The 26281-nt window shown below is 41.3% G+C and overlaps 13 non-coding genes across 13 annotated transcripts; 6 read left to right on the top strand and 7 right to left on the bottom strand.

The window, feature by feature from the left end:
- The first annotated feature begins 2236 nt into the window (after positions 1–2236).
- trnak-cuu (transfer RNA lysine (anticodon CUU)) lies at positions 2237–2309 on the top strand. The gene has a single exon. It is a non-coding gene; the product is annotated as a tRNA-Lys (tRNA).
- A 2375-nt stretch (positions 2310–4684) lies between these two features.
- trnas-uga (transfer RNA serine (anticodon UGA)) lies at positions 4685–4766 on the bottom strand. Its single transcript has one exon. It is a non-coding gene; the product is annotated as a tRNA-Ser (tRNA).
- A 1428-nt stretch (positions 4767–6194) lies between these two features.
- trnal-cag (transfer RNA leucine (anticodon CAG)) lies at positions 6195–6277 on the top strand. Its single transcript has one exon. It is a non-coding gene; the product is annotated as a tRNA-Leu (tRNA).
- A 4530-nt stretch (positions 6278–10807) lies between these two features.
- On the top strand, positions 10808–10880 carry trnaa-agc (transfer RNA alanine (anticodon AGC)). Its single transcript has one exon. It is a non-coding gene; the product is annotated as a tRNA-Ala (tRNA).
- Positions 10881–12899: 2019 nt separating this feature from the next.
- trnam-cau (transfer RNA methionine (anticodon CAU)) lies at positions 12900–12972 on the top strand. The gene has a single exon. It is a non-coding gene; the product is annotated as a tRNA-Met (tRNA).
- Positions 12973–15199: 2227 nt separating this feature from the next.
- Positions 15200–15272, top strand: trnat-ugu (transfer RNA threonine (anticodon UGU)). Its single transcript has one exon. It is a non-coding gene; the product is annotated as a tRNA-Thr (tRNA).
- Positions 15273–15879: 607 nt separating this feature from the next.
- On the bottom strand, positions 15880–15953 carry trnat-agu (transfer RNA threonine (anticodon AGU)). The gene has a single exon. It is a non-coding gene; the product is annotated as a tRNA-Thr (tRNA).
- Positions 15954–17655: 1702 nt separating this feature from the next.
- Positions 17656–17728, bottom strand: trnat-cgu (transfer RNA threonine (anticodon CGU)). Its single transcript has one exon. It is a non-coding gene; the product is annotated as a tRNA-Thr (tRNA).
- A 730-nt stretch (positions 17729–18458) lies between these two features.
- Positions 18459–18532, bottom strand: trnat-agu (transfer RNA threonine (anticodon AGU)). Its single transcript has one exon. It is a non-coding gene; the product is annotated as a tRNA-Thr (tRNA).
- A 1410-nt stretch (positions 18533–19942) lies between these two features.
- Positions 19943–20158, bottom strand: LOC116682647 (small nucleolar RNA U3). The gene has a single exon (XR_004330457.1). It is a non-coding gene; the product is annotated as a small nucleolar RNA U3 (small nucleolar RNA).
- A 1250-nt stretch (positions 20159–21408) lies between these two features.
- trnap-cgg (transfer RNA proline (anticodon CGG)) lies at positions 21409–21480 on the top strand. The gene has a single exon. It is a non-coding gene; the product is annotated as a tRNA-Pro (tRNA).
- Positions 21481–22279: 799 nt separating this feature from the next.
- On the bottom strand, positions 22280–22396 carry LOC116682649 (U5 spliceosomal RNA). Its single transcript, XR_004330458.1, has one exon. It is a non-coding gene; the product is annotated as a U5 spliceosomal RNA (small nuclear RNA).
- A 1619-nt stretch (positions 22397–24015) lies between these two features.
- On the bottom strand, positions 24016–24098 carry trnal-cag (transfer RNA leucine (anticodon CAG)). The gene has a single exon. It is a non-coding gene; the product is annotated as a tRNA-Leu (tRNA).
- Positions 24099–26281: the final 2183 nt, after the last annotated feature.

Raw genomic sequence — 26281 nt, forward strand, 5'->3', positions numbered from 1 at the left:
GAAATGTTGACAGGTTGATTTCTGTTAATAACAAACACAACTATAGTCAATAGAAAAAGAAAATATATATATGAAAAGCCGTCTTGGTTCATCTTTCCACTGTTCCTCCAATCACCACTCTGGTCTGGTTGGAAACTAAAGGATCTAAACTAAAAGGACGTTCCTCTTTAACTAAAAGGTCTATCTCGGTAGGGATCCATCCCATAATGTTGTCACACACTTAAAATAATAATCTGAGTCTGTCAGTAGCAACAGCACAACCTTTAGTGGACGCTGCCCTTACCTTTAAATTAGGAGTTTAAACAGAGACACAACAGGAAGAATAAATCCATCAAATCAAGTCCCCAATAATCAGCATGTGGCCTTGTTTTATTTCAGCTCGTGGCGGCCACAACCATGTCTTCAATTTGCTGCGTGACAAACAGGCCAAACGCAGACACTATGTCGTGGACGTGTTCCGCGGCGTACTCAGTGGGTCCCGGGCGCTGTAGTAGCAGCGCGGCAGCAGCGTCTGTCGTGTCCTCTTCTTGGTTCGGGTTTGTCTTTTTTGGTGGCGTGGCAATGAGGTCTAGGGACACTGGGATGACACGTTTTCGAGGACAATTTGACTTTGCCATCTTTTAACAAATGTTTCCTCATTCTCCTCTTGCCCTTCTTCTTCACTACCCTCTACTTCTTCTTCTTCTTTTTCTTCTTCTTCTTCTTCGTCGTCTTCTCCTACTTGTACTTCTTTGTCTTCGTCTTTGTCTTCTTCTTCTTCTTCGTCCCTTGCATGTCCACCCTCTTCTTCTTTCTTCTCCCTTCTTCGTCTTGAACTCCAACGTCCACTTGGCCTTGGCCATCATCTTTGTCGTCGTCGTCGTAGCAGCAGTAGTCTTTTTCTCTGCTTTAGTCGTGTATGTGTTGGTCCTCCTGTGACGCACACCCGTTGCCATCACAGTCACGGTGGTGGTGGTTGTCGTCGTTGTGTTCGTCGTGGGTTTTCTCCTTTTGTACCTTGGCTTCAGCGGAGACATTGCGAGCGGCACCGCCACTCACGAGAATCCGATGCAGCTTCAACTCCAGAGTCAAACGACGGACCATGCTGCAGCTGCTCCCCCGGCTGTGCTGAGCCACGTGCAACAAGTGCACAGGTCCAAAGCAAGATGACGTGAAAAAAAATGACGACAACAAGAAGACAAATGTGTCTAAAGTGTATATTGTGTGTGTGTGTGTGTGTGTGTAATAAAAATAATTAGTAGACTAATGTCAAGCCTTTAGGTTTCTTTTTTTAACCTCCCTTTCCACTCGCCTTTGCCTTTCCTGTTTTTACTACAACTACAAACCACTGGCCAGAATCCCAGGGACTCAAAGGCAGGACGATGCGAGGGTAGCAGAACTAATACGACCGATTGAGTGTACCACGGGTCCCTGGGACCCGAAGGACAATGCCACGGGTCCCCGTGTCCTGAAGGACAATGCCACGGGTCCCTGGGACCCGAAGGACAATGTTGCGGGTCCTAGGGACCCGAAGGACAACGTCAAGGGTCCCCGGGACCCAAAGGACAATGCCACGGGTCCCAAGGACCCATAAGGCCAATGCCACGGGTCCCTGGAACCCAAAGGACAACGTCAAGGGTGCGCGGGACCCGAAGGACAATGCCACGGGTCCCAAGGACCCGAAGGACAATGCCACGGGTCCCAAGGACCCATAACTCCAATGCCAAGGGTCCCTGGAACCCGAAGGACAACGTCATGGGTCCCTGGACCCGAAGGACAATGCCACGGGTCCTTGGGACCCGCAAGGCCAATGCCACGGGTCCTATGGACCCGAAGGACAACGTCAAGGGTCCTATGGACCCGAAGGACAATGTAAAGGGTCCTATGGACCCGAGGGACAAGTCAGGGTCCTATGGACCCAAGGACAACGTAAAGGGTCCCCGGGACCCGAAGGACAATGCCACAGGTCCTTGGAACTCGCAAGGCCAATGCCACGGGTCCTATGGACCCGAAGGACAATGTCAAGGGTCCCTGGGACCCGAAAAGGAACATCAAGGGTCCCCAGACCCAAACGACAATGTCATGGGTCCGGTGACCCAAAGGACCACATCAAGGTCCTCGGGACCCAAAGGACAATGCTACGGCTCCCTGGAACCCAAAGTACAACGCCACGGGTCCCGGGGACTCGGAGGACAACACTATGGGTAAAACTGCACGGGTCCCCAGGACCCGAAGAACAACAAAAGGGTTAAGAAGTGCCTAGCTAGCTCAGTCGGTAGAGCATGAGACTCTTAATCTCAGGGTCGGGGGTTCGAGCCCCACGTTGGGCGGTGGGTTTAGAGAGTGGGATCGAGTTAGATCGTCTGTCAAGGCAAGATTAGCAGGTCCATGCCAGTGTAAAAATCCCTGTAATTACCAGACTAAAATGTGCCTGCATTCTACAATCATGGCCTGTGCTGACCTCCTGTGCCTCAGATCAAACTAAAGTCTGGTGACAATGCATGTTTAAATTCTAAAAGTTCAACCTATTGTTCTAGAACTGCAGCTTAACATTCTAGAACTACAATGTACCATTTAGAACTGTAATTAACAGTTTAGGACCGCAACTCTTAAAATTCTACAACTTAACCTATTGTTCCAGAACGGCAACTTACATTCCAGGACTGCAGGTTAACATTCATATTCGTAAAAAGGAAATGCAGCTTGAGTCAGTTTCCCGATATCATTTGCCAACAGGAAACATTTGATAAAAAATATTATTACCAAAACACAGACTTGATTTTGCCAGTAAAAAGTAATAGTAATATTGTGATGAATTTGCCAAATAGGTGACACTCTCTCGTCCATCACACTCAATAAATAAACCAGATATTCAATCTATACCTCCACTTCTATGCAAAGTAGTCTCATCCAGACCCTATCGCACCCTAAACGAGAATCATAAACCTAGACCAACAAACAAGGAGAGTTCTGTCCTGCTCGTTTGTTCCTCACATTTTTACCCAGTTTTTTCTATTGCGTGCAGTCGAAGCAGGATATGAAAAATTGCCAACACATTGCTTGCTCCTAATCTGTGTTTAAATTAACGATAAACTGGATTTTAAATTACAGATTAGGATCGTAATAGCTCCTGCCATCAGGGATCACCCGGAGTTGAACCCGGGACCTCTCACACCAAAGCGAGAATCATGCCGCTAGACCGACGAGCCACTTAAAAACATCTTATTAGCAATTTTCCATCAAGTACATGTGATCAGTCAGTGACTCGAAAGGCAATTGTTAAGTAGTTTGTTTGGCATGTGGTGTTTTTATGGCAACACTGCCAGATGAGCTTTCTGATTATATTGGATGAAAGACTACTTTTGAAGCAAAAATTTACCAACATAGAACTTGATTTTTGCAGTCAAAAGTGACAGCAGATAAGCTAGTTTCCACCATCTATGGACGACAGACTACTTTAGCCAAAATTGGAACTTGAATTTTGGTAGAAAGGAAAGCAGCTTAAAAAAGGAAAATGCAGCTTGGATTGTCACTGACTTGAAAGGCTATGGTCAGGTAGATTGGCATGGGTCTTTCATGGCTCCACTGCCCGATTCAGTTTCCCGATATCATTTGACAACAGGAAACATTTGATACAAAAATTTTTACCAAAACACAGACTTGATTTTGCCAGTAAAAAGTATAGTATATTGTGATGAATATGCCAAATAGGTGACACTCTCTCGTCCATCACACTCAATAAATAAACCAGATTATTCAATCCATACCTCCACTTCTATGCAAAGTAGTCTCATCCAGACCCTTTCGCAGAATCATAAACCTAGACCAACGAACAAGGAGAGTCCTGTTTGTTCCTCACATTTTTTCCCAGTTTTTCTATTGCGTGCCGTTGAAGCAGGATATGAAAAATTGCCAACACATTGCTTGCTCCTAATCTGTGTTAAATTAACGTTAAACTGGATTTTAAAGTACAGATTAGGGTTGTAACAGCTCCTGGCCTCAGGGCCAGTCCAGGAGTTGAACCCGGACCTCTCACACCCGAAGCGAGAATCATACCCCTAGACCAACGAGTCACTTAAAAGCCACTTAAGTCTAGTAGATTGTCATGGGAGGCTTTCATGGCTCCACGGCCCGATTCAGCTTTCCGATCTCATTTGACAACAGAAAACATTGATACAAAAATGTTTACCAAAATACAGACTTGATTTTGTCAGTAAAAAGTGATAGTAAATCGTGATGAATTTGGTGGACAATTTAGAAAATGAAGTTACTTTACACTTTAAACTGTTACATCTCCTCTGAATCACCATCTGCAAATTTCGAGCCTCATTGGAACGCCGACCACCATCTACAGGAGGTAAATCACTAGCTAGCTATGCATGAGTACCTCATATCTTTTACCAGGTTCAGGTGGTTAATAGTTATGGTCAAATGAAGCTTCATTAAGCTTTCTGAACAATGGTCTTCATTTTGGGTTCAAATCCCACTTTTGACAAAAATTGTTTTCATTTGGAACTAACATCTAAGACATGATATTGGGAATAAAGAACATAGCAGTTCTTTGTATTCAAGAGGACATGAATGTGCACGAGAAACGCAATTGCAAGTCATCCAGGTTGTTATGTATAACAGATAAAAGGCAAATTGAGTACACATCTGCCATTTGTTACAAAGGGATGTGTCACCACAATTAAAGAGCACCTCTCATTGTTGGCAGGATTCGAACCTGCAAGGGGAGACCCCAATGGATTTCAAGTCCATCGCCTTAACCACTCGGCCACAACAACCTGGAAAGTAGTGTAATACTGATTTGCACTAATATTTACACTGACTCACGAAAAAAACACAAGTAAAATTAAAAAACACTGCATAAACTTTGTTACCGTGTGTTTATTTAAATATGGGTACACTTTCTATGTAGGTGTATACTTTACTGCAAATTATTAAACTGAGATGTCAGGGTTTCAATCTCCACCTCTGAAAAGTGCTGCTTCTTAGCCGGATTACGTCTGGCCATGTCGAAAATAGTAGGGGCGAGGACTCAAAACCGAGAATATATTGGGGCGTGATATTTTAATTGTTGTGATTGTTGTGTGCCTTTAATATCACACATGTGGATACTCTATTGAAGGTTCCATGGTGTAATGGTTAGCACTCTGGACTCTGAATCCAGTGGTCTGAGTTCAAATCTCGTTGGAACCTAGTTTTAAGCCACAGCACTGGTGAAAACATTCAACTTTCCACATCTAGTTTAAAGTAAGCTTGTGTTGGTGGGGGCATGTTGAGGAGTCACCTGGTTGTTAATGTAACTTGAAGGAGCTCCAAATTTGACAGTATTGACTGGAAGTGATAGGCTTTGAGTTACATGGGGGATACACACTTTGCATTCAGTCTCGTAATCACCATAAAAATAAGCTATCATTGAAATTTGAACTTGTGTTGCTGCAGTCAGAGTATACAGTGCTCATCCTGAACGGGCCAGCATAGTGCATCAGAACTGCTTGTTGATGGTCTATTAGCTTTGGAACCCCCCTTTCCCCACAGCTTTCAACTGTCAGATATGGGTGCGGGAGTGGGCACTGTGTCCAACCCTTTCTGTGTAAAAAAATAACTAAAGAAGTCTCTTGGATGAGAGACAAAACTTCTGCAGAGGACCTTTTACCAAGTCCAGTTGCCCTTGGCCTAGTTGTGCACTTTTGGGATAAAGCATAGATCAGGAACCAAAACGGACACATCTGGACTCAATGTGGACATTGTACGGCAATATTTGACACATTTAGACCATGAAGACAGTTATCAGTTTATTTCCCACCTGGCAGGTATATCTGTGGACTCAGTTAGACATTTTGAAGATAATTGCACAATGTTGACCCAATTGTCAGTCTATTTCCCATGTGGCAGGGACATTTCTGGATTCAGGTGGACATTGTGGACAGAGACATTGGTGGATCTTGATTCCCACCATAGGATTTGGCCTGTATTGCACATTGCCTTCACATCCCGCGCAATGTATTGCCATTGACAAGCACATTGCCACCCTGGTGACTTTCTTCCATGTCTCCATGAACGCCCATATATTTGGACTGACAGTTGAGAAACCTTCCCTTGTTAACTATGACATGGATGACTGAGAACCTACTATATCATGACATGTTTAATTTACTATATTAAATTATAATTTTTGAGACAGGCCCTGCTGGGCACTTGTTGGATCAGTCAGGATGGCCGAGCGGTCCAAGGCGCTGCGTTCAGGTCGCAGTCTCCACTGGAGGCGTGGGTTCAAATCCCACTTCTGACAACAATTGTTTTCATTTGGAACTAATGTCTGAACTTAGCAGTTCTTTGTATTTAAGAGGACATGAAACGCAATTGCAACTGAAGTGTTTTGTGAGCATCATTATTGTCAATAGGGATAAGCGAGTACAGCATTATCTGTATCTGTATCTGTTTACCACATGAATTATCTGTATCCGTATCTGTACTCGGACTGGGCGGGGCCAAACCCGGAAGTGGGCAAATTTAACCCAGAAGTGGGACGGGTTGTCTTTAAATGGGCGGGGCTTAAACCATTATGTTATTTTAAGCATGCAATTTATTGATCATCAGCATTGAGCTTCAGATCAGTGGTGTTGTCATGGTAACAAACGAACTATATACAGAAAAAGTTCTGCAACAATAAATACAACAATGCGGTTGCAATTTTTAAGTAAAATGTAATGAAAAAGAGTTTTCATACTCATTATAACTTTCTTTTTTTAACTTTAAATTTTTCTATGATCAGTGTGATAATTTTTTTTTTTTGTTCTTTTTTATTTTCACACCAGGTATGTGTGAGCGTGTGTGTCTGTGTGTCTGTGAGTGAGTAAGTAAGAGATACAGAAAGAATAAAATAAAAAAAATTCTTTGATTTATTTTCTTGTTTTTTTTAAAGTAAAATACACAATGTGTACAATATTGGAAACGACATAAAGCCCCTAAAAGCCCCTAATAGTGAACAGTTGAAAAGTGAGAATAGTGCAGAGAGTAGATAATCTGTCGGTGTCCGGCTAGATTTTTTTTTTCAATGTCCCGTTTGTTCTGGACACACACTCTGCACTCTTGTTTGCTAAAAACGCAGTCATAAGTGACGATTCTCTCCGACCAACCAGCGGTCTGCAGGTTTTCACGTCACCTTTTGGAATCGCCTCAGCTCGCTTGGAACCTCGACTGAGGTAGTACTAAAAAAAGTACCTGGTCGCAGGTCCCAGGGACTTTTCTTCATAATGGAAAACCCCAAAAGGCGAGTAGAGTCGAGACCACGCAGTGGAAAAAACCGCCATGATAGACCATTCAACAATCAGTTCTAATGCACATGTTCAAATTTCAGTGATCCCTAATTCTTATGGTGATTACAAGACTGAATGCAAAGCGATCCTTTTAACGGTAGCAGAGGCATGGGTGGACATGATGATGGGATGCAATCATAGGTAATCTCTGCAACAACAAGGTGTTGCTGAGATTTGAACCCAGGACCTCCTGTTTACTAAACAGGCACGTTCACCAACTAAGCCACAGCACCTCCATTAGTAGGCGTAATGTTAAGTCTTAATTTCTCTTTTACCTTAATAAGATAAACATAAAGTATACTGACTGTTAGTATTGGGAGTAACGTGTTACAAAAGTAACGCAAATAAAGTAATGTATTGCTTTTCGCTTTAACACCGTTTGAACCAGACTGGGGAGGACGCTTCAGGGCCTAGCATGAATTGTTGAGCAACAACTCGACCACAACAATGCCTTCTGACGTCCACTGTTCCCTCCAACATGGAGCTCTTCCAGCTTGTTGAGAAGCTCTAGCAGCTGGATGTGCTGCAAAACAAAAATGAGCTGGTGTCCAGGTCTAGATGCCTCCTGGGGGCCTCCCTAGGGAGGTGGTCCAGGCACGTCCAGCTGGGAGTAGGTCTCGGGGAAGACCCAGGACTAGGTGGAGGGATTATATCTCTAACCTGGCCGGGGAACGCCTCAGGATCCCCCAGTTGCTCGGAAAAGGGAAGTTTAGGGTCCCCTGCTGGAGCTGCTTGACAAAGATGGATGGATGGTTGGAACCCTGGTCACTAGCTCATTGTATTCTTGCATGACAGGCAAACCTCTAGGAGGCACTGTAGCTTAGTGGTTAAAGCACCTGTCTTGCTGAAGTTGACTAGAAAGAGGAATTAAAAAAATCATCTTTTGGAAAGTGATCTTAAAGGGGTGATGGAATGCAAAAACGATTTTACCTTGTCATATGTGAATAAGCATTAAGTCTGTTGATGTTCAACAAAGCATCTGTTGCTGCAAGTGTCTGAAGTGAAATGTCTCCACCTGCTGAAGAGTAAACTTAATTTCATGTCAAGTTTATTTCATCTATAAAAATGGAAACTACATGGCCCATACCCGCCGTAACACCCATAAAACTGGAGCATAATAAAATAAATATACTACAATACAAGTAAATAAATACAGTAAAATAGAGACTGTAAAACATGTACATTTAAATACCAAGTCTCTTGCTGTTCCTTGACTAGTTGGCCACCCCTGCTCTGCATCGCTCCAGGTATGTAGAAAGCAATCTGTTATGCACCTTTGCATTGCACTAAAATGTCAAAATTTGGACTTAAATCCAAAATAACATTACATTAGCGTTAAACTAATGAGGAAGAATTTGATAAATGTAAATCAACCCTAAACCAGTCCAGGAACTTGCTCTTTCAAATACTACACGTGAATCTGTCAAGCCCTGACCATTCCCTGAAATCCTAGCCACTAGACCATCAGGGAGTCACATCTATCAAGTTTATCTTTGTAGATATGAGTTTCCTTTTCACTTATTGGAATGACTCATATTGTTTTAGGCGAGGAAGGGCTCCTGGCTAGAGCTTCAGAAGGCAGGACATGACAGATTACACATCTGTCACATAGTCAGTTTGTATTCTTAACCCTCTGAACCCAAGAGACTTGTGCACGAGCAAAAACAGCACCTCTGATTCATAGTTTAATCATTTAATAACCATAAATGATAGACTTACCAAAAATTGCAGCTAAAAGCTAACAAGTTAGCGTTTACAGAGGTCTCTTCTGGGTCTTTCTAGCCTCTACAGGTGATTTTTATCCAGCCTGGAACCTGTGCCTTTTTCGGGGTCATTGAGCATTAAATCCATATCGTCACATCCACGATTTATCCACTTTATGTCTATAATTCATCGCGTTTTTGCTTATTTATGCCACTCCGGGCTCCGTGTCTGCCCTCTGTTTACGGAAGAGAAGGAAGTAATATGCCCATATATGGGAGACAACGTCACACAAAGAGTATGGAGTCCTAAAGAGGTCAATCTTCCTAGTCACACTATGGTCACACTAGTCTAGTATGCGATATAAGATGCTATAGCGGAACAAAATAGATATCTACCGTTTTATAGAGGAACATGGCCCCACTGGTTTGAGATTTGGGATATATTTGGGCCTTATTTGAAGAATTGTAAATAGTATGTGCTTTATATGAGTTATATTGTTTATTATGTTTATTTTTGCATATAGAAGAACTGTTTTAGACACACAAATGTTTGTGTAGCATTGCTGTGTGTGTAATATCAATACATATGTCATTGTTATAAGTAAATGGCATAAGTAAATGTCATGAGGGCAAAAGCATCTGGACTTTCTTTGAAAAAATTTATGTATTTGTCAACTGTATAAGTTAATGATTATTTCTTTATCGTGTGACTCCCAAGACATATGAGAAGTGTTTTAGAGAGGAAAATGGCTTAGGTTTTACTGCTCTGTCTGTGATATCAATACATGTCTGTGAGATTCATGTTCTGTTTTATTTATTTGTCTTTAAGGTCCTACAACCGTTAACATGCAAGTGACCTCACTGCAGCCCAAATCTTCTAATAACCCAGTTTGTCCTAAAAAAATGATGTTCATATCTTGACTGTAGACCACAGGGTTGATGTTTTACAAGCTTTTTTTATCAAATAAATCCAGACGGACAATGAACTGTAAAAATGGACACATGCTGCATTGTCCAGTGATGGTGGTATAGTGGTGAGCATAGCTGTCTTCCAAGCAGTTGACCTGGGTCCGATTCCCTGCCGTTGCAGTAGTTTTCATTGTGTGGTTACTTGCTTTATTTGTCAAGAAGTAACCAGAAAGCTTATTTGCCAAACCCGATTTGATAAAACATTAGATATCTGTTATGGTACAATTAAGGGAGCATGTCAATCAATCAAGCTGCCTCCACGAGGATCCACAGACACAGGGAGTGCACTACGATTTGCACTTTGCCTTTGTTTGGTAACTACTAATAACCAATTGAAAAGTTTATGAACATTTGTGCAAAGAGGTAAAATGCTGCTTTTCAGGTTGTCGTGGCCGAGTGGTTAAGGCGATGGACGCAGGTTTGAGTCCTGCTGTCAACAAAAGGCTTTGTTTAAGAGACAACCAACATTATTTCGGCATAACCGACATTTATTTTTCTTGCTTTACAACTTTTTAGGAATATTTCAACATACTTTTAGGGAAGTGACTATGACTTTTTGTTTTTGTCGACATACTATCCTATGACTTTTTATGAAATTTTTCGACATACTATACTATGACGTTTTATGAATTTTTGACATACTATACCATGACTTTTTATGAATTTTTGACATACTATACTATGACTTTTTATGAATTTTTGACAGATTATACTATGACTTTTATGATTTTTTTGACATACTATAGTATGACTTTCATGATTTTTTTTGTCATACTTAACTACGACTTTTTATGAATATTTCACATACTATACTATAATTTTTCTTTAAAAGGGGAATTAGCTCAAATGGTAGAGCGCTTGCTTAGCATGCGAGAGGTAGCGGGATCAACACCCGCATTCTCCAGAGGACTTTAGATTCTTCTTGTTTTGCAACAAGAACCATAAATCTTGACTTGTTACGACATACTACACTACGACTTTTTATGTTTTTGTCAATATACTATCCTATGACTTTTATGACTTTTTTGAGATACTAAACTATGACTTTCATGATTTTTCCGTCATACTATACTATGACTTTTTATGATTTTTTTGTTATACTAAACTATGACTTTTTATGACATTTTATGAATTTTTGTCATACTAAACTATGACTTTTATGAATTTTTGACATGTTATACTACAACTTTTTATGAATTTTTGACATACTATACTCTGACTTTTTTTGAATATTTGTCATATTATACTATGACTTTTTTTGAATATTTGTCATATTATAATATGACTTTTATGATTTTTTGTCATACTAAACTATGACTTTCATGATTTTTTTGTCATACTATACTATGACTTTTTATGAATTTTTCGACATACTATACTATGACTTTTTAATGACATTTAATGAATTTTTGTCATACTATACTATGACTTTTATGAATTTTTTGACATACTACACTATGACTTTTATGATTTTTTTCAACATACTATGACTCTTTTTGAAAAGGGGGAATTAGCTCAAATGGTAGAGCGCTTGCTTAGCATGTGAGAGGTAGCGGGATCAATGCCCGCATTCTCCAGAGGACTTTAGATTCTTCTTGTTTTACAACAAGAACTATAAATCTGGACTTGTTACTTATTAATATTGTTACTTGTTACTTGTTAATATTTCAACATATTATACTATGACTTTTTATGTTTTTGTCGACATACTATCCTATTACTTTTATGACTTTTTTGAGATACTATAGTATGACTTTCATGATTTTTTTGTCATACTAAACTACGACTTTTTACAAATATTTTGACATACTATACTATGCCTTTTTATGATTTTTTTGTTATACTAAACTCTGACTTTTAATGACATTTTATGAATTTTTGTCATACTAAACTATGGCGTTTATGAGTTTTCTACATGTTATACTACGACTTTTTATGAATTTTTTACATACTATACTCTGACTTTTTATTACATTTTATTAATTTTTGTCATACTAAACTATGACGTTTATGAATTTTCGACATACTATACTATGACTTTTTATGAATATTTTGACGTACTATACTATGAGTTACTACGAGGCTTTGAATTTAATTAATTTGTGGATGAAAATATATTTCAAACTGAATCATTGCTTTTTTTGACACACACACACTCAAGCACACGCACACAAACAAGCACACTCACACGCACACACACTTTATGAATAAACCTCAGATAGTTCAACCTGTTTTATTAGAAAGTTGTTTTACACTCTTTCAAAGTAAAACATTCCTGCAACAAAACTTAAATAAGGCGCTCGGGTTTGAAAACGGATGCAAACAGAAAAATAAAAACAAAACTGAGTTCTTCCGTTCTCCAACAAGAAATAAGGAGGAATAAAAGGATCTGTCTCTGTCTTCATGATATCAGGTTGGCAATAATGAGCCAATCCCTTATTAATCCAGAAAGTTTCTGGAGGTCCAAATGGCATCTTTGATGGCGGCCATGGTTTGCAAAGTTACATGCTGGTATCTGTTTCTTTGGCCTGACGGATGGACAGACGACACAAAAGCATAATACTTCTTGCCAAGACATAACAAGAAACAAAAAAAGAGGCGGGGGAGACAGAGTTAAGCCCTGAAAGAATAGAGAACTACAGACAAAAGTTATGAAATAGTACCAAGTGTTACCAGAAGAGTTGGAAAAAACTAGAACTTTAAAGTACAAATCTTTCTTCAAGAACTCTTTATTGTGGTCACATTGGCCCTCATTTCTGAAACGTGCATACGACCTAAAACTGGCGTAGGACGGGCGTACGCCGATTCCTACGCAAAGTTTGGCAAAGTATGTGGAGTACATAAGTCTCCACATACGTTGTTTTTATTAAGATTGAAGACCAAATTTTACGAAATTTTCCCAACCATCGAGAGTGCTTTCGTAGCCTCGTTGGCGCAGTAGGCAGCGCGTCAGTCTCATAATCTGAAGGTCGTGAGTTCAACCCTCACACGGGGCAGGTGTTTCAAAAACCAAAAAACACAACTGATACTGGAGATACAGTGACTTTCAGGTGGTTGAATACTGGCACAAGCACATGAATGGAAGTTGTGATTCTGTGGTTATTTCTGAGATTGAGACAAGGAAAGGCATTCTTTAAGAGGGTGGGGTGGCGTCTGCCTCAACTGGTTGGGGGTGAGAGAAAGAGACAGATAGAGAGAGAAGAGACATGGAGAATTGTAGCAGAGGGTGTCGAGCAGGGACATGGAGGCAGCAGGTGACTCTAACCACCGATCTAAACTCCTTAACAGTAGGAGTAGGGCAGGTCACCACTACATCGTAGTGATTTGTGATTATGCAACACGTTACCCAGAGGCTTTCTCCCTCAGAAACACCAAGGCTAGACAAGTGGCCAATAGTTTACTTCAACATTTTTCCCGGGATTGGGTCCCCATAGAAATCTTAACCGATCAGAAAACTAACTCAACATTGAAGGAGATATACCCCCTGTTAGGGATCCGGGGCATTAAAACAACACCCTACATAGTTTGTGGCTTCATAAACAATATTGTATTATCTCATAGGTACTGGAAGCAACCCGTCTCCACCAGTGCATTTCTCAATGCCCAGATGTGTTACAAGATTTGCAGTGAGTGTTGTATTGTCCAGCAGGGCAACAGGTGTGTTACTTTTCGACTAGATTTACACCATAGCAGTGCAAGTGTGACGGTTGTGGGACTACTCTAATGGTCCTCTACAGCCAGTCTCGCTGAGTTGTGTATGTGAGGCTGCGTCTGCGTCTGCACATGGGAAAATCAAGTGAAATCAGGGCGAGTACGTCGACACCACGGAGACACAAACCCACAGCAGTTATCAGAAGTTCTGCTCATTTATTCTTAAATGTCTGTGATCGTATAGTGGATTTTTTTACAAGAATTATAACAAAAATGGTTTCACAGTCATCTAAAATTAAATAAAATCCTAACCTCCCAAATTTCTATTGTATGCCAATACAATATTTTAAACAGTAGGCTACCACATCTCCAACACCAGAATACAGCACCTACATTAACACTATACATTTTCATTTAACATTGCACATACATAAAAGTCAACAACAAATTCAATAACTGTTACCTGCACATGGGAAAATCAAGTGAAATCAGGGCGAGTACGTCGACACCACGGAGACACAAACCCTACACACACACACATTGAGTTAGCCAGAAGCAATGTAAAGTTAGCTAACTTAACATTTCGCTCTAAATTCAAAACGAATGCTTCAAACGACGCCAAACTAACGGCATTGAGCGCTAAAGTACAATACAAAAATAATACAATAAAATTAAACATTGTGTAGTGGCTTTAAAACGTTTTTTTAGCTAATATTGTCTCTGCAGCGTGTAACATGCAACTTACCACAGCAGTTATCAGAAGTTCTGCTGTGGATTACCCATAATTCCCTATCTTTAACCCTGCGGCGCATTGAGAAAGTGACACCAGCAGGTGGCGCTGTTCCCATATATGCAGGAATTTAACAACCTATTTACAACCCGTTACACAAGCATTTTGCCAAGGCTCACTTTCCAGCCACCGCCATGTTTTGAAACCATATACAACATTACATGTTTTACCCAGTTTTCTTCTTTTATTCTGTAGTATTTCAATTTCTTTGCGGTAAGTCATCCCAAAAGGATTAATAAAGATAAGTCTGATTCTGTCTCAGAAAAAAGTCAACAAATCTGAAAATCTTCAGGGTATGTAGCTCAGTGGTAGAGCTCCTGCTTTACATGTTACATGTTACCCCTAAGTGCAAACAGCAGAGCAGAATAGCACAGCGGAAGCGTGCTGGGCCCATAACCCAGAGGTCAATGGATCAAAACTATTCTCTACTAAATCCTATAGCAGAGGATGGTTCCTTGAACTTTCCCTGCAGTATAGCGACCCCTGCCGACCTATTACCTAAAACTACTCATCTCTTCCCCATTGACTCCTCCAAAATGACGCGTCTGCTTCTGAAGCATGAGTTTCTTGAATAAAGTAAAGATTGAGTATGCTGAGATCGAGTACGGTCACGTGACTGCACAACGACGTTTGATTGGTGAAACACAGTCATGTGGTAGAGCCTTCAGCGGAAGACTCTCTCTCTATAGCTCTCTCTGGAGCTGCTTGACAAAGATGGATGGATGGTTGGAACCCTGGTCACTAGCTCATTGTAATCTTGCATGACAGGCAATCCTGTAGGAGGCGCTGTAGCTTAGTGGTTAAAGCACCTGTCTTGTAAACAGGAGATCCTGGGTCCAAATCCCAGCAGTGCCTCATTATCAGTTAATGTTTATGTTATCTGCACTACAAAGAGTGTATATATTTGTTATTTGTTTTTGCTATAGTGCTTAACAAGCATTATATAATTTTGCCCAATTGTGGCGTGTTGAGGGGCAATAAATATCTAAAGTGAAATGGATTGGACCCATTTTTTAATGCTTTTAAACCTTGTTGTTGGGGCTGAACGTGGCCCAGGTGTACACCATGACCCTGTGACATCACTGTTGGGTGAGGTTTCAGGTGCATGTGATGCTGACTGAGGTCAGAGGTGAAATGAACATGAACTTTACAGGCCAAGGCACTTTGGGCGCTGACTGTGTGATTTTAACATCTTCGATGCTGCTGTAATAAAAATTAATACATTTATTATTTGATATTAGTTGACTATATTGGGATATGCAACTGAAGGAAGAATCTTTATGCCTTTGCATTTTGGATGCTTTTCTGTTGTTTAGATATGGCTACATTCACATAAAGTATCCAAAGAGTACAATACTGCACTCTGTTCAGTTGCTTACACCAAGTTCCTCGTAGCTGCTAATCCAAGTTTATCTCCTGAGGAGATGATGACACACCAACAGAGGTAATCTCTGCAACAACAAGGTGCTGCTGGGATTTGAACCCAGGATCTCCTGTTTACTAGACAGGCACTTTAACCAACTAAGCCACAGCACCTCCACGAGTACCATCCGTGTTAAGTCTTAATTTATTTGGTGCAGAGACTACCTCTGTTTGCGTGTCATCATCATGTCAACCCAACTCCCGTTAAGATACCCTGGTAGCAAATGAAAATGGCATGTTACATTTACACAGAAACACCAATAACATGCCCACAAGGTGTTCTATTTGCCTGATAACTAATGAAATTAATTAATAAATGCACTACTTTGGCTCCACTACAGTTCTGTGTCAGTCAACTGCTCCATTTCACTCACCACAGAGTGAACTTTAACCAACTAAGCCACAGCACCTCTGGGGATGAACACGTTTCAGTAAACAACTGAACAGAGTACAGTGGAGTATTGTGCACTTTGGATACTTTAAGTGAATGTAGCCATGTTTAAACAACAGAAAAATATCCAAGATGCAAAGGCATATAGGGAAGGATGATATTTTGAGAAATTACAGTTTATTGGCGGTTGACCTCAACTGAGGAGGTAATAGAGCGGTGGAAGGTGATTCTTCCTTCAGTTGCATATCCCGATATAGTCAATAATATCACATAATTAATTTATTAATTTTCATTCCAGAAGCATCGAAGACGTTAAAATCACACAGTCAGCGCCCAAAGTGCCTTGGCCGGTAAAGTTCATGTTTATTTCACCTCTGACCTCAGTCAGCATCACACGCCTGAAACCTCACCCAACAGTGATGTCACAGGGTACTGGTATCCACCGGGGCCACATTCAGCCCCAACAAAACAAGGTTTAAAAGCATTAAAAAATGGGTCCAATCCATTTCCCTTTAGATATGTATTGCCCATCAACAGGCCACAACTGGGCAAAATTAATTATGGTTGTTAAGCACTTTAGCAAAAATAAATAACAAATATATACACTTTGTAGTGCAGATAACATAAATATTAACTGATAATGAGACATTGCTGGGATTTGGACCCAGGATCTTCATTAAGTGATAACTAGGCACTGTTGGGATTTGGAACCAGGATCTCCTGTTTACAAAACACGCACTTTAACCACTAAGCTACAGCGCCTTCTACAGATAAGCCTGTCTTGCAAGAATACAATGAGCTAATGAACAGGGTTGCTTCCATCCATCCATCATTGTCCAGCAGCTCCAGTAGGGGACCCCTACAAACTCCGGCAAATGAAAACAGCTGAACGTGTCCTTGAGCGACGCCTCAGGACTCACTATTCATAGGCAGGCCTACCGAGAACAACAGAAGTCTTATGCAAGGACCTTGAGAGATGAGAGACCCTTTCCCATCATGCCATTTCTCATGGAAAGCCATGGAAAGCATAAAACACAGTCCTAATTTAGTCCTCCTCAACAGTCAACATAGTGTTTGCTGTGTGGCGTGTCTGTTTTTATTTCTCCCATGTTAACAGTATTGACCAATACGGTAGGCATTCTAACCTCAGCTGACACTCTCACGCCATGCAGGCAGTGTGCAGGAGCCCTAAGCTTCCAAGGTAAGACTGAAATTCATGATAATAAAACCTTTATAATCTTCACACTAAAGTTGCAAAAATACCTCCAATAAAAGGCTTTTATTCGCTTTACATGGACACATGTAATGTTAGGGTACAATACAACATCACATGTCACTTTAGTGATCTAAAATAATCAGGCAATAACTGGGTTGCACACGTTAAGTATCGGCAACCATGTGGTAACACTTCATACCGTGATGACAAGGCACTGCTGAGATTTGGACCCAGGATCTCCTGTTTACGAGACAGGCGCTTTAACCACTAAGCTACAGCACCTCCTGCAATTAAGCCCGTCTTGCAAGAATAAAATGAGCTAGTGAAAAGGGTTCCCTCCTTCCATCCATCTTAGTCCAGCAGCTCCAGCAGGGGACCTCAAACTACCCTTTGCCGAGCCACATAAACCAGCTCCAACTGGGGGATCCCGAGGCGTTCCCAGGCCAGGTTGGAGATGTACTTTCTCCACCTAGTCCTGGGTCTTCCCCGAGGCCTCCTCCCAGCTGGACGTGCCTGGACCAGTTCTCTACGGAGAATCCCAGGAGGCATCCTTACCAGATGACCCAACCACCTCAGTTGTTTAAACCGAGTACCTCCATAATGGCCATGCATCCGCGTTCATCCCCAGAGGTGCTGTGGCTTAGTTGGTTAAAGCGCCTGTCTAGTCAGCAGAAGTGCCTGGGTTCAAATCCCAGCAAAACCTTGTTGTTGCAGAGATGACCTGTACTTGTTTTTAAGTTGCCTGCTAATCAGATGTTGTTGTGGGCGGGGCATTAAGTCTGACACAGTGGTGATTGAAATGGAGCAGTTGACTGACACAGAACTGTAGTGGAGCCAAAGTAGCGCATTTATTAATTAATTTCATTAGTTATCAGGCAAATAGAACACCTTGTGGCCATGTTATTGGTGTTTCTGTGTAAATGTAACATGCAATTTTTATTTGCTACCAGGGTACTTTCACAGGGATTGGGTTGATGATGACGCGCCAAAAGAGGTAATCTCTCCAACAACAAGGTGCTGCTGGGATTTGAACCCAGGATCTCCTGTTTACTAGAAAGGCACTTTAACCAACTAAGCCACAGCACCTCCACAAGTAGCATCCCTGTTAAGTCTTAATTTGTCTTTTACCGTATATAAGCTAAACATACAGTACACTGACTGGCAGTATTGGGAGTAATGGCTTAGCTCGCCTAGGCTTGGCGGATCAATCCTATCCAGTCAGTCAGCAGAAGAGGTAGAAGTACCTGGCAGGTCTCTCCCTTCAGCAGTTTGAGAATGCCAGCCCACTCCTTTCCATTGGTGCTGATCATCCACATCTCACCCCCATAGAGCCAGTGAAGCTCGGTCCACCAGATGGACCACTCACCATTTGAACCAGACTGGGGGGGAACGTTTCAGAGCCCAGCACGGATCGTGGAGCAACAGCTACGGCCGCAACAGTACCTTCTGACGTCCACTGTTCCTTCCAACATGGAGCTCTTCCAGATTGTTGAGAATCTCTTGCAGCTGAATGTGCTGCCACACAAAAATGAGAAAGTGGGAACCAGGTCAAGACAAGACCAGGAGGCAGTAAGTCTGCTTGAAGAGAAGACTACGCGTGTGGAGGTGGACAGAAAACTCTGCTATGCTGTAACAGTTTCCCTAACTCACCCAGCAAGGGAAAAGTACAACACATATAAATTAAGGTAATGGGTGGATCTCTCTCTATCGGCTATAATTTAAACATATAAGTTCAGATTTTTTTTTTTTTTTTAAGATTTTTTTTTGGGCATTTTAGGCCTTTAATTGAGAGGACAGTTGAAGATATGAAAGGGGAGAGAGAGGGGGAGTGACATGCAGCAAAGGGCCTCAGGCTGGATTCAAACCCGTATATCCAACGCCATCACCCAGACATGCCAATCACTGGAACGAGACAAAAAAAACTGTCCAGCATCTCCTCCCTACAGTGCTTAACCAGCCTTTAGACACAAATAGGGCCAAAAAATCACTGAATCAATCAGGATTTACACATCACCTTCAACGCCCCGTATCCACTCGTAGAGTAACCTGGCTTCAAGTATTTGCTGTATGTACGCAAACCTCGTTCCAACATGCCATCCCGTCCACCGGGACTTCAGTGTACCGTTCCACCCCTTTAATACATGTCAATCAAGCTGAGCCTGTAAAGGCCATACAGTCTGATTAGTCAAGTGGAAACACCTGTGGGAGTGGAACATGGATGTGTAGAGATGGGCTTTCAAACAATGTACCTTTTTGACATGTCAAAGTAGGAAAAGCAAAGGTAGAAATAAAAATGAATTATGGCTTAACTCAGTTTACGTTTTTACACCGGACATAAGGCATTACAAAGTCAAGAAAGTAGGTGTTAACCCTTTCAAGTAACCTTGTCCAGCATGGACTGGACATTCATCAAGACTGACTATAACTTCAGTTAAACAGAAAGCTTAGTATGTTTTATTACTTTCACACGTGTTAGTTTTCCACATATCTGCTACTACCACTCTGAACATATTCCCTTCTTCAATGCTCCATAAAGAAGAAAAGAACGATCATCAATGACAGAGAACATATGAAGTGAATCATTACTCTCTGTCAGCCTCACGCTCAGAAAGGAATATCACGACTCATCATCGTGGTCAGCGAGACCAAACACTTTAGAAACACATTCCTCAAGTCAGAAACTCTAGAAATGATCCCTGAAAGTATAGTCTTGGTTAGACTGGGGGGGGGGAACTGCATCTCATTCACTGCAGAGTGATTGTCACTCAGGGTTCAGAGGGACAGAAGCTAATCGTTACGTGCTCCAGATGACTCTGAGGTGAGAAAATCTATTTAGATCTTTAAGAAGACCGATATGTAGATTGAATTAGATTTCAGTCACTGTTGTCTCAATACTTCAGTGTCAGCCTACTTATTCTCTACAATAAATGCTCCAGTCCTTTCTTTGCATTAATACTGGTTCTTAACATGCTTCCACTGGTTCAGATTATGAAAAACAGCAAAATAAGTTACCATAAAAAGGTGGACGACACACAAATTTAAATAACCTTATCGCCAGGGGACTATAGTCCAATACAACAACTGACAGCCTTTTATCACCTTAAGAATATATCCAGGGTCAAAGCACTTATGTGTCAACAGGATTTGGAAAAACTTGTCCATGCTTTCATATTCAGTAGACTTGACTACTGTAACGGGGTCTTTACAGGTCTCCCTAAAAAATCAATCAGACAGCTACAGCTGATTCAGAACGCTGCTGCTCGAGTCCTCACTAAGACCAAGAGACTGGATCACATCACTCCAGTTCTGAAGTCTTTACACTGGCTTCCTGTGTCTCAAAGAATTGATTTCAAAGTACTTTTGCTAGTTTATAAATCACTTAACGGTTTAGGTCCAAAATACATTTCTGATCTGCTACTACACTATGACCCCCCCAGACCTCTCAGGTCATCTGGGACAGGTCTGCCTTCTGTCCCCAGAGTCAGAACTAAACAGGGTGAAGCATTTTGTGTTGGGGTGATGGGAGCAGGTGGGGCTTGAAAATTCCCCCTTCCCCCGATTTTACTTTCACTTTTTACTGACAAAATCAAGTCTGTGTTTTGGTAAAAAACATTTTGTATCAAATGTTTCCTGTTGTCAAATGATATCGGAAAGCTGAATCGGGCAGTGGAGCCATGAAAAGTCCCCATGACAATCTACCTGACCATAGTCTTTCAAGTCAGTGACAAATCCAAGCTGCATTTCCTTTTTCAAGCTGAATTTCCTTTTTACCAAAATTCAAGTTCCAATGTTGGTAAAATGTTTTGCTTCAAAAGTAGTCTTTCGTCCACTATTGTCAGAAAGCTCAATCTGGTAGTGGAGCCATAAAAACAACACATGCCAAAAAAACTACTTAACAATTGCCTTTCAAGTCACTGATCACATTTACTCGATAGAAAATTTCTATTATGTTGTTTTTAAGTGGCTCGTTGGTCTAGGGGTATGATTCTCGCTTCGGGTGCGAGAGGTCCCGGGTTCAACTCCCGGACGAGCTCTGAAGGCAGGAGCTGTTGCAATCGTAATCTGAAATTTAAAATCCAGTTTATCATTAAATTAGCCCAGATTAGGAGCAGTCAAAGTTGTATTAGAGCATGCTGGCAATTTTTCATGTCCTGCTTCAACTTCATGCAACAGAAAAAACTGGGAAAAAATAAGAGGAACAATGAGCAGAACATGGCTCTCCTTTTTCATTTGTTGCGTCTCTGACTGTCAAGAGTTTCTTTTTTTAATTTTCGAATTTATTAAATCTATTTAATCCGTAGAACACAGTCCCCCCCGCTTCTGATCAACCCATATCAATTGCATGCTTAAAATAACATACCGGTTAAAGCCCCGCCCATTTCAAGACAACCCGACCCACTTCCGGGTTAAATCCTGTCCACTCCCGGGTTAGGCCCCGCCCAGTCCGAGTACAGATACAGATACAGATACAGATAATGCTGTACCCGCTCATCCCTACCAGGTACTTTAAGATCAGAGGGTAATGTCTTCACTCTTCTGAGGTATGATCCCATCCAGAACTGTTCCATAGCTGCAGTTTTAGGATTTCTGGATGGGACCGTGGCTGGTGTTATGTGTATAGCTGTAAATCTGCTCCCTAAAAACAATAACAGGTCCGGCACTCCTTACCCTCCTTTCTCCTTTGGTTTCTTAATCACTCTTCTTTGCGCTCGTTCCCACTTGGACCTCCACAGGAAATAAAAGATGGCTCGTTCCAGGTCTAAAATCTCTTTTCTGGGTGGGATAAAAACAGCTGATCAGTAAAGGCAAAGGTAAGCAAAAGCAAGTACAAAAGGCTTGGACAAACAGCAAAGCCCACCAAAAATAGTTTCAACTCATCAGCGTTCCCCTCCAAGGAAGTCTTTAGTAAAAGGCAAAAGACTTGTGCGTTATGAAGAGAAACCAGAGTGAGTACAGCCGTCTGCTCGAGAGCAGCTGAAAACCCTAGTCGACCCAGTCCAAACCATCCCGATAAACCTCACTGGGTGTCCAAACTAAAATGATAAGAGGAAACTTGGTAGACTACTTACTTATGTTTATATTTGTACTCACAATGACATTTTTAAAACGCCAGCCAATCACAAGTCTTACATGTGAATAATCAATGTAGCTCACATAAAAGATAGTTGCAAGGTCTACCAAATGTTTAACTTTACAACCCGTAAGCTGTTGGAACCTTGGTTGCCACCTTCCATCAAAATGTGAATCACAGATTCTCCAAGGCCTGGTCAGAAGTTGCAGAGTGCAGTGCCCATGACCCAGAGGTCGATGGATCAAAACCATCCTCTGCTCATTCCTATGCTTTGTATCGTCAGTAAGGCTATTTCTGCAAGTGTCTGAAGTGAAATCTCTACAATGCTCACACCTGCCGTAACACCCATAAAACTGGAGCATAATACAATAAACAAAAACATAACGTACAAGCATGTAAATACAGTAAAGTAGAAACTGTAAAACATGTACTGTTAAAGTGCTTGTTGTGCTGTCTGATAGTCTGAGGTATAAAAGAGAGAGCATACTACTTAGTTTGTGTAACAGGAGGTCTTAGTCTACCACTATGTTCTATAACCCTACCAGTCAGATTACCACAGGAGGTAATATCTGTTGCAGCTCTTTTAAAGACTCTACCATAATACCTGCTGGAGATGCCAGGTCCTCATACATGTAAAGCATATGCTCTACCACTGAGCTACATCCCCTGAAGATTTTCAGATTTTTTAAAACTTTTTTCTGAGATAGACTTATCCTCATTAATCCTTTGGGATGACTCCCGCAAGGAATTGAAATATCACTGAATAAAAGAAAAAACCTGGGTAAAACAAGTAATGTTAATGTTATATATGCTTCAAAACCTGTAAATGCAACTGCAGTGGCTGGAAATCAAACCTGGGTAAAATGATTGCGCTGCTATGGTATAATTCATAGTCAAAAAGTAACACACCTGTTGCCTTTCTGCTGGACAATACAAAGCTCACTGCAAATCTTGTAACACAGACTGAAAATAAATGCTAAGAGATACATTGGTGGAGACGGGTGGCTTCCAGTACCTATGAGATAACACAATAATGTTATTGAAGGCACATCTGCGGTTTGGTATATGAGTCATTAATGAATCAATGGTTTGCTACCACCCTTAAAGAGTGCCTTTTGTTGTCTCAGTAATAACTACAGTATCAGTGTTCAACCACCTGTCATTTTCTTTTCACCATCAGTTGTGTTTTTTTGTTGATATTAAAGGCACACAACAATCACAACAATTATTGGCCAACTTAAGTCAGTTAGTTAGTTAAGCGTTCAGAGGATGTGGGAAAAAGCAAGTCAAGAACAGGTTTTAAAGGACTTGCCACAGACAGTGAAGACAGCAGTAGATATGTCTACTATGTACAAACACATGGTAACTTTACATCTGTTGACAATAAAGACGCCCACAAAACACTGTAGTGGCCATTGAGTTTCTTGCGCACATTCATGTCCTCTTAAATACATAGAACTGCTTTATTCCCAATATCATGTCTCAGACAAACAGTAGATGTCAGAAGTGGGATTTGAACCCACGCCTCCAGTGGAGACTGCGACCTGAACACAGCGCCTTGGACCGCTCGGCCATCCTGACTGATCCAACAAATACTTTGTAGGACCTGTCTCAAAAATTATAATATAGTAAATTAAACATGTCATGATATAGTAGGTTCTCAGTCATCCATGTCATAGTTAACAAGGGAAAGTTTCTCAACTGTCAGCCCAAATATATGGGTGTTCATGGGGACATGGAAGAAAGTCACCAGGGTGGCAATGTGCTTGACAATGGCAAATTCCTAAACGCATGCACACCACTGTATGCATGTATACCCGCATGCATTTCAAAATCTAGGGCCAAGAAAAAAAAGAAACAGAGCCATATTGACACAAAAAAAAGAATTTTACAGCAGAAAGCACCATTTTAAGGACACACAGCAGACCTACAATGAAATTGTAATTGCACTGCTTTGAAAATATGTTCCGTTTACACATAAAAACTACATTAACACAGACTTAAGCTAACACATGCAAGTTTAAGCTACAATTTACACCTAGTTCATTCATCAGATTTTGTGGTTCTGTTTATAGAAAGAACATCCTGTTATGTCGCGTGATCATACATGAATTTGCGAGATCCCGTGGGTCCTTGTGACTTCATCTGTCAGTCATGGCCTGCCACAAATCAGAATCAAAATCAGAATCAGCTTTGTACGCCAGGTATGACAGACATACCAGGAGCAATGGAACAGCGCCACCACACGTTTTCTCGAAAAGAAAGGAAACAATGCAGACAGCAACAAAATTATATAACAACATAATGCACAAGACAACACACAGTTCATGTGGACACATGAAGGAATGTTTTGAGGTGGCTTGGGAGGGAGTGAGGAACACGTAAATCGAGGCAGTCAGACGGATACGGGGCGGGATGGGGGAGGGAGTGTATGGTGTGTGTATGAGACATTGAGTTGTGTGTGTGAATATGAGCGTCAGACTCTAAATGTTGTTAAAAGCTCAGTTCATCGGCGTGACCTTGGAGAGATAAGCCAGTGTACAGGACAAGATCAGAGGCCAGCTGCCAGGTTGTTTTCCTGCTCGGGTGAAGGGTGAGTGTGGGGGGGCTGGGGAAATAGCTGATCAATTTCAATCCAAATTTAGCGTGACTCAATGTAATTTGTTCGAATCAATGTTCATCATTCAATTGTTACCGACTTCAGCGTCACGCGAGCATCCAGTTCATGTAATGATTTTGTCAGTCCATCTACCTTTCTGCCAGTCCGGTGATCACACAAAGCAACTCCAGACTGGGCCCTGATAGTATCAATCCCCTTCTGCGCTTCGACGGTCCGGTCTGAGATGATGCGAGACAGTTCACTGGACTGGTCAGCCCTTAGATGTAAAACCTTCATCCTCTCAATAACTCCATGTGGGCACTCTTTAAGTTCCCCAGACAGCATATGGGTAAATTTTGCTGGCGGCTGTCTTACCAATTTTCCGATTGGTCAACGAGACGATGATCAGGAGCCCCACCAACAGAATTCCAATTATCCATATGTCTTCAACGTCTTCCACAGTCAGGACGTCCAGGCAGACCACCAGCCAATCCCCCTAGGAATCGCGAGCATAGCCTGCAGGGAACGTCCCACTCCCCCGGAGAAGCATGTTTAGGTCAATGTACATAAGATCAAAGCAGGGACATAAGGTCAAAGTGGGGACATAACATCAAAGCAGGGACATAAGATCAAAGCAGGACATAAGATCAAAGCAGGGTACATAAGATCAAAGGGGAGACAAAATCAACTCATGTTGGAAGTGCCCAGGTCAAAACTGAAACACTGGGGTGACCGAGCTTTTTCGGTTTCTGGACCTAAGCTCTGGAATAAGCTGCCCAGTGAGATGCGTATCATTACTGACCTGGGTCTTTTTAAATCAGACTTAAGACGCATCTTTTTAAAGTGGCGTTTGGTACCTAGTAATGTAATGGCACATTTGTATTGATTGTATTGTTTTTATTTTTTTATCTTTTCTTACTTTTCTCATTCATTATTGTAATTTTTGTTAGTGGTGTATTATTGTTTTAAATCTGTGGTTTTATTTTTTGTGAAGCACTTTGGTTCACTTATCGGTTGTTGTAAAGAGCTATATAATAAAATCCATTTACATTTACATTTTACATTAGATTGAAGGGGGACATAACATAAAAGCGGGAAATAATATGAAAGCAGGGGACATAAGATCAAAAAGGAAAAGATCAAAGCACAACATATGATCAAAGCA

The sequence above is a fragment of the Etheostoma spectabile genome, unplaced genomic scaffold (assembly GCF_008692095.1).
Source record: "Etheostoma spectabile isolate EspeVRDwgs_2016 unplaced genomic scaffold, UIUC_Espe_1.0 scaffold00018821, whole genome shotgun sequence".
Classification (NCBI taxonomy): Eukaryota; Metazoa; Chordata; class Actinopteri; order Perciformes; family Percidae; genus Etheostoma; species Etheostoma spectabile.